This window comes from Tasmannia lanceolata, unplaced genomic scaffold, assembly GCF_043159265.1.
Source record: "Tasmannia lanceolata isolate RefF3 unplaced genomic scaffold, GAP_Taslan_0.1 ptg000012l, whole genome shotgun sequence".
NCBI lineage: Eukaryota > Viridiplantae > Streptophyta > Magnoliopsida > Canellales > Winteraceae > Tasmannia > Tasmannia lanceolata.
Window position 1 is genome coordinate 40,609,993 of NW_027518689.1, and position 6,752 is coordinate 40,616,744.

Sequence of the window (6,752 nt, forward strand, 5' to 3'; positions counted from 1 at the left end):
GTTTCTTTCGGTTTCTCTCGGGGTGTAAAATAATTGGCCCCTTTCCATTCAAAACATGAGGTGAAAATGGTGGGCCCACCCTATTAATGGATTTGGTTGGCGCGGATGGGAATCACCTTATGAAAACATGGGTTTGGGTGGAAATGGTGAGCCCACTGATGGGTATAGAATGATGGGCCCCATCATTCGCATGGGTTTATATTGGGCCCTACCATATAGAAAACATGAGATGTAAAATGTGAGGCCTCCCATGCTATAGCTGTAAAATGATGTGCTCACCTTAACAAGTGTGTAGTCTGTGTAGAGAAGACCCGAATGAAATAGGCACCCCTTCAATTTTCAAATGCCACCTCCATCACTATGTTTCGATACTTTTAGTGTTTTGGTTCGGTTTCGGTTCGGCAAGGGTTCAAACCGAACTGAACATAGGTTTGGTTCTACTGAACCGAAATTTAAATCGGTTTGATTTACCCAAACCGAAACCGAATTTTCGGTTTGGTTTTGGCCCGGTTCGGCCAATTTTGCCAGGCCTACTCGCACCATGTAAAGTCTTTTTCAATATATATGATGTGTGGGAGTGAAGTCCCAAATTTTATAAAAGTACATTGGGCTCGCTTAATAGGATGATCCAAACCGCTCAATTGTTGGGCCACAATGTAAATAGGCTGCACCTAGTGAATCATCTCCATAGGATGAACACCAGGCTGTTTTACACTTTTTTAGTCTACTAGTAAAAACGCACATGCATTGCACGTGTGTGAACAAAGGATTATCAACTGGAAATTATTTTTTGGGACCAATCAATTTATACTGTGGCCCATTAAATGGACGGTTTGGATCATCATATGGTGTAGGTCGTAAAATATTCAGTACAATTTTATATTTTTTGATAGGTAAGTTGGGGTTTTGAAGGGACCCCAACCGGCTTATTAAAAAATACTTTATTACAGGGGCTTACACCATATATATTCTAACAAGAATTTTGTGACAAAGCTTGCAAACCAAAAACATATTTCTTACACTCCCTATTAAAAAAAACAGTACTGTACAACTTACACCATAGTATGATCCAAACCGTCCAATTGATGGGCCACATCGTAAATAGGGTGTTCCCAAAAAACATATTTCCATGCGATGATCCTAGCCGTGCAATCTATAGAGGAACGGCATATTTAGGAAACATTTATTGGTTGGAGGGTTGTAATTATCCTATGGAAATGAATTTTGGCAGACAACCTACTTACATTGTGGCCCATGAAATGGGCGGTTTGGATCATCCTACGATGTAAGCCATACAGTACTTTTCAAAAAAAAAAAAAAATACTCACTATCAGGACTTAAAACTCTCATAATCACATCATTTCCCTCTAAATCATGGGGAAATGGGTCAAAATCACCCGGAAATGGACGGTTTGGACCATTAAATGGACGGTTTGGATCATCCTATGGTGTAGGCCGTAAAATATTCAGTACAATTTTTAATTTTTTGATAGGTATGTTGGGGTTTTGCGGGGACCCCTGGCTTATTAAAAAATACTTCACTACATGGGCTTACACCATATATATTCTAACAAGAATTTTGTGACAAAGCTTGCAAACCAAAAACATATTTCTTACACTCCCTATTAAAAAAAAACAATACTGTACAACTTACACCATAGTATGATCCAAACCGTCCAATTGATGGGCCACATCGTAAATAGGGTGTTCCCAAAAAACACATTTCCATGCGATGATCCTAGCCGTGCAATCTATAGAGGAACGGCATATTTAGGAAACATTTATTGGTTGGAGGGTTGTAATTATCCTATGGAAATGAATTTTGGCAGACAACCTACTTACATTGTGGCCCATGAAATGGACGGTTTGGATCAGCCTATGATGTAAGCCATACAATACTTTTTAAAAAAAAATACTCACTATCAGGACTTAAAACTCTCATAATCACATCATTTCCCTCTAAATCATGGGGAAATGGGTCAAAATCACCCGGAAATGGACGGTTTGGACCATTAAATGGACGGTTTGGATCATCCTATGGTGTAGACCGTAAAATATTCAATACAATTTTTAATTTTTTGATAGGTATGTTGGGGTTTTGCGGGGACCCCTGGCTTATTAAAAAATACTTCACTACATGGGCTTACACCATATATATTCTAACAAGAATTTTGTGACAAAGCTTGCAAACCAAAAACATATTTCTTACACTCTCTATTAAAAAAAAAAGGTACTGTATAACTTACACCATAGGATGATCCAAATCGTCCAATTGATGGGAGACATCATACATAGGGTGTTTCCAAAAAACACATTTCCATGCGATGATCCTAGCCGTGCAATCTATAGAGGAACGGCATATTTAGGAAACATTTATTGGTTGGAGGGTTGTAATTATCCTATGGAAATGAATTTTGGCAGACAACCTACTTACATTGTGGCCCATGAAATGGACGGTTTGGATCAGCCTATGATGTAAGCCATACAGTACTTTTTAAAAAAAAATACTCACTATCAGGACTTAAAACTCTCATAATCACATCATTTCCCTCTAAATCATGGGGAAATGGGTCAAAATCACCCGGAAATGGACGGTTTGGACCATTAAATGGACGGTTTGGATCATCCTATGGTGTAGACCGTAAAATATTCAGTACAATTTTTAATTTTTTGATAGGTATGTTGGGGTTTTGCGGGGACCCCTGGCTTATTAAAAAATACTTCACTACATGGGCTTACACCATATATATTCTAACAAGAATTTTGTGACAAAGCTTGCAAACCAAAAACATATTTCTTACACTCTCTATTAAAAAAAAAAGGTACTGTATAACTTACACCATAGGATGATCCAAATCGTCCAATTGATGGGAGACATCATACATAGGGTGTTTCCAAAAAACACATTTCCATGCGATGATCCTAGCGCTGCATTCTATAGAAGAACGACATATTTAGGAAACATTTACTAGTTGGAGGGTTGTACTTATCCTATGGAAATGAATTTTGGCACACAACCTACTTACATTGTGGCCCATGAAATGGACGGTTTGGATCATCCTACAATGTAAGTCATGCAGTACTTTTTAAAAAAAAATGGGAAATGTTATCTGCACTACTGTATTTTGATGAGCACACTCCTCACTTTATTAAAAGTACGGTATGGCCCGCACCATAGGATGATCCAAACCGTCCATTAGATGGGCCACAGCCTAAATAGGTTGTGGCCCAAAAATTATTTCCATAGTTTGATCCTAACCCTCCGATCTATAGTGGGTTCGGATCAACCCTCTAACATTCAGATTGGAGGGTTAGGATCAACCAATGGAAGTGATTTTTGGGGCACGACCTATTTAGGCTGTGGTCCATCTAATGGATAGTTTGGATCATCCTATGGTGCGCTCCATACCGTACTTTTAATAAAGTGAGGAGCGCCCTCATCAAAATATAGTAGTGCTGATAACATTTCCCAAAAAAATACTCACTATCAGGACTTACACTATATAAAAACTCTCATAATCACATCATTTCCCTGTAAATCATGGGGAAACGGGTCAAACGGGCCGGGTCAAAATCACGGGGGGAATTTTATGGGTCATTAGGCTTGGATCCGCAACTGGCCCGCACACCCACGGGTCAATCGGAATTTTGACGTTTTTTTGAAGATTTTTTTTTTTTAATATAGATTTGCTGGCCACCTTCGCTAGTCTACTTGTCTGCTTGTAGCCCATCCTTTGCTGCAAAGATTGGCAAAAGTACGAGTTGTGCAAAGGTGGCTTGCAAAGATTGGCAGAAGTACGAGTTGTGTAAAGGTAGCTAACAATACATAATAGCAATAAATAATAATCATGCAGATACTAAGTTTTAAATGAAAAATTACTGGAAAATGGTGGCAAAGGAGCAAAATTATGAAAAAAATACCGAAAGAGTAATAAAATATGACAATTACGGGAACAAGTATAAAGAAAATTCAAAAATTATGACAGTTTCGGGCAAAGAGACAGGAAGAGGAGACAGCTGGCGTATGATATTATTATTATATGATCATTAATAGGTAGCGGTGTTTGTTTGGACGTTTTTGTAGGGGCATTTAATGTCGAACATGACAAAAATGCCCTCCCAAAATAGGATGTATTGGTAAAGTTAATTAAACACGTACAGGAAAGAAAGCGAATTTCAGTAAAAGAAGGGAACCAATTGTTAAGATTCTCGCTTTATATATAGTAATAATGATTATTTTTCAATGTATATTCATGTGTGGGCATAAAGTCCGTTATTTTTCAGAAAGAAGGATCAACTAACATATGAAGATGATTTCGGGGTGCGGCCTATTTATGTCGTGGACCAACAAATGAGTGGTTTGGATCATCCTATGAAGTGGGCTCCTTTTTTATTGGCAAGTTGGGATGGAGCCTGCCCCCTCAAGGTTTTGCATGTCAACCATTGAGCTACAGACCCAACATGGATGAAGTGGGCTCCACCAAACCTTCTGAAAAGATACTACACTCTACGCTCACAGGCCATTTAAAATCTCTAGGTTTTTGGATGTTATTATTATGAGTTTTTATACGGTGTAAGCCCTTGTAGTCCGTATTTTTCAATAAGCACTATACGACGACAGTATAGGATGATCCAAACCGTCCATGTGACGGGCCACAACGTACATGGGTTGTGCCCAAAAAATCATTTCTATAGATGATCCTAGCCCCCGGATCAATTCCTGTTATAATACTCAAGCTATTAACATCCAATCATAAAACTGTGAAACCACCATTTATCAAAATATGGTGGCGTGGAAATCAATCCCACAAAAGAACAACGAAAATACGTCCAAAGTTTAAACACAGTTTATTCCAAAAGGGATTTGCTAGCGGCCATGGCCGCTAGCAAATCCCATTCCGAAAACTTGTCATTGAAGAAAAAACAAAATTATCGAATTAATTTATAAAAAAGCTTACGACGGAAGGTACATTTCTCCTCTTCTCTTAAGCTCACTCCTGTTGATGAAATTCATGGCATTACCTCAAACCAGTTCAAGGAGTGTCAGCTCAACGCATCCCGACTTTCTAAATCAAGCCGGGTTAATTCCATTAAAAAACAAAAAAAAGAGGTAAAAAGTATGTAAAAGAAACCATGAACATAGGATTTTGGAAAGGGAAATGATAAATGTGCCCCTTTCATTGCTTGGGACACCAGCTGCATTGTACGTGGCAATAAGGTCACTTCATTCCTTAAATGTGAAGTACATCATCCCCTTTGCCGTCATAGATACACTCTAGCCGGGTGTCCCAAGTAATGAAAAGGGGCGCATTTATCATTTTGCTATTGAAAATCGTGATAACATTAGGGAAGGAGTTCAGTTTTGGGTCAGGTAGAGCTGCCCAAGGCAGAACCCTAACCCAACCTGGAATTAGATCGGGCTGGCTTTCTCCAATGCTAATCCAACCATACCCTATTAAGGGTTGAACCAATCGGGTTTTGCTTGAGCCCAACCCACAAGTTGCACGATAATGACATGTCATATTGTGAGATCCCACATCGGAAAAGGATAAAAAGTTATTGGGCTATATATGTGTGGACTTTTCCCTTAACTATGTGGACGCATTTTCAGCATCCCTGCCAGGTAGGGGTAAGGGTATGGTAGTGAGGTTGGAGAACAAAATCGGGGCAGGTAGAAGATCAGAATTAGACAATATTTACACACTGGGGTCGGGGCTTGATACATACTGTGTGGCTTCCAATAACAGTCAGACTAAACGAAGATTATGTTTGCTTGATAAGGACATGCAAACGTCAATTATTCAAATTTAGGCAGACCCCCTTAGAAAAACTCTTCATGTGAATGGGAATTGTGAGCAAATTATCTACAAGCATGTCCTGTAATCATCTGGCGGCCAAACTTGATCCCTACAACAGTAAAAATCATAAATTCCATTACCACCCATTTAAATGTCTTTTCTTTCGTACTCAAATTGGTAATAGCATCGCCACATCCATCACTCTCACAAAATCTCTCTCACCACTTTTAATTAAACCCTAAACCTAACTATACCCAACAATTTGTATCAAACAGCAATAATTTGTTTACATAAGGCCTTCTTTGGATTGCAGGAGTTTTTAGAAGAAAAAAAATGTTTACAAGGGAAAATATCTCTAAAAATTAGACGTATTCATATTATTATTGCTCTCTAAATCATGGGAAGATAAAATTTCCAAGAATTTTTTTTCTTCTATCAGATATGTTTTTCTTACAATCCAAACATGGGTAAGAGATCAAAGTACCCTTATACTTGGCCAATGGCACTTAAATCTTAAAATTACCCAGAAACATAAAAGCACAACATGTGTGGAAAATGTTGGCGGGTGATTATTTCTCGAAGCCCATTAGCACCATCACGGGTACATACGTGTGGCATTTTATCGACATCCATGGGTATAGCCCTAACCATGTAACACTTCCTTCATCCAACTATTTGTTCTTGCCCTGCTCACGTTTGTATTTATTTGTTTGGCAAAAAAAAAATGAAAACTCGACGTCCTCCTGCTACCACTGTCAGCTGCTTGTATTTGCCATTGATTTTGATGTCAATGCCATGCCTAATACGAGCAATAAGATATAAGAGATTACAATTTTTTGGAGCATTAATTATTAAAGACCCAACTCTATTCATAAATGCTAACAGGTAGATGCATCGAGTATTAGAAGTTTATTTAAGAAGTTCTAAAGATTATAAGTAGTGACAGGCGAGAGT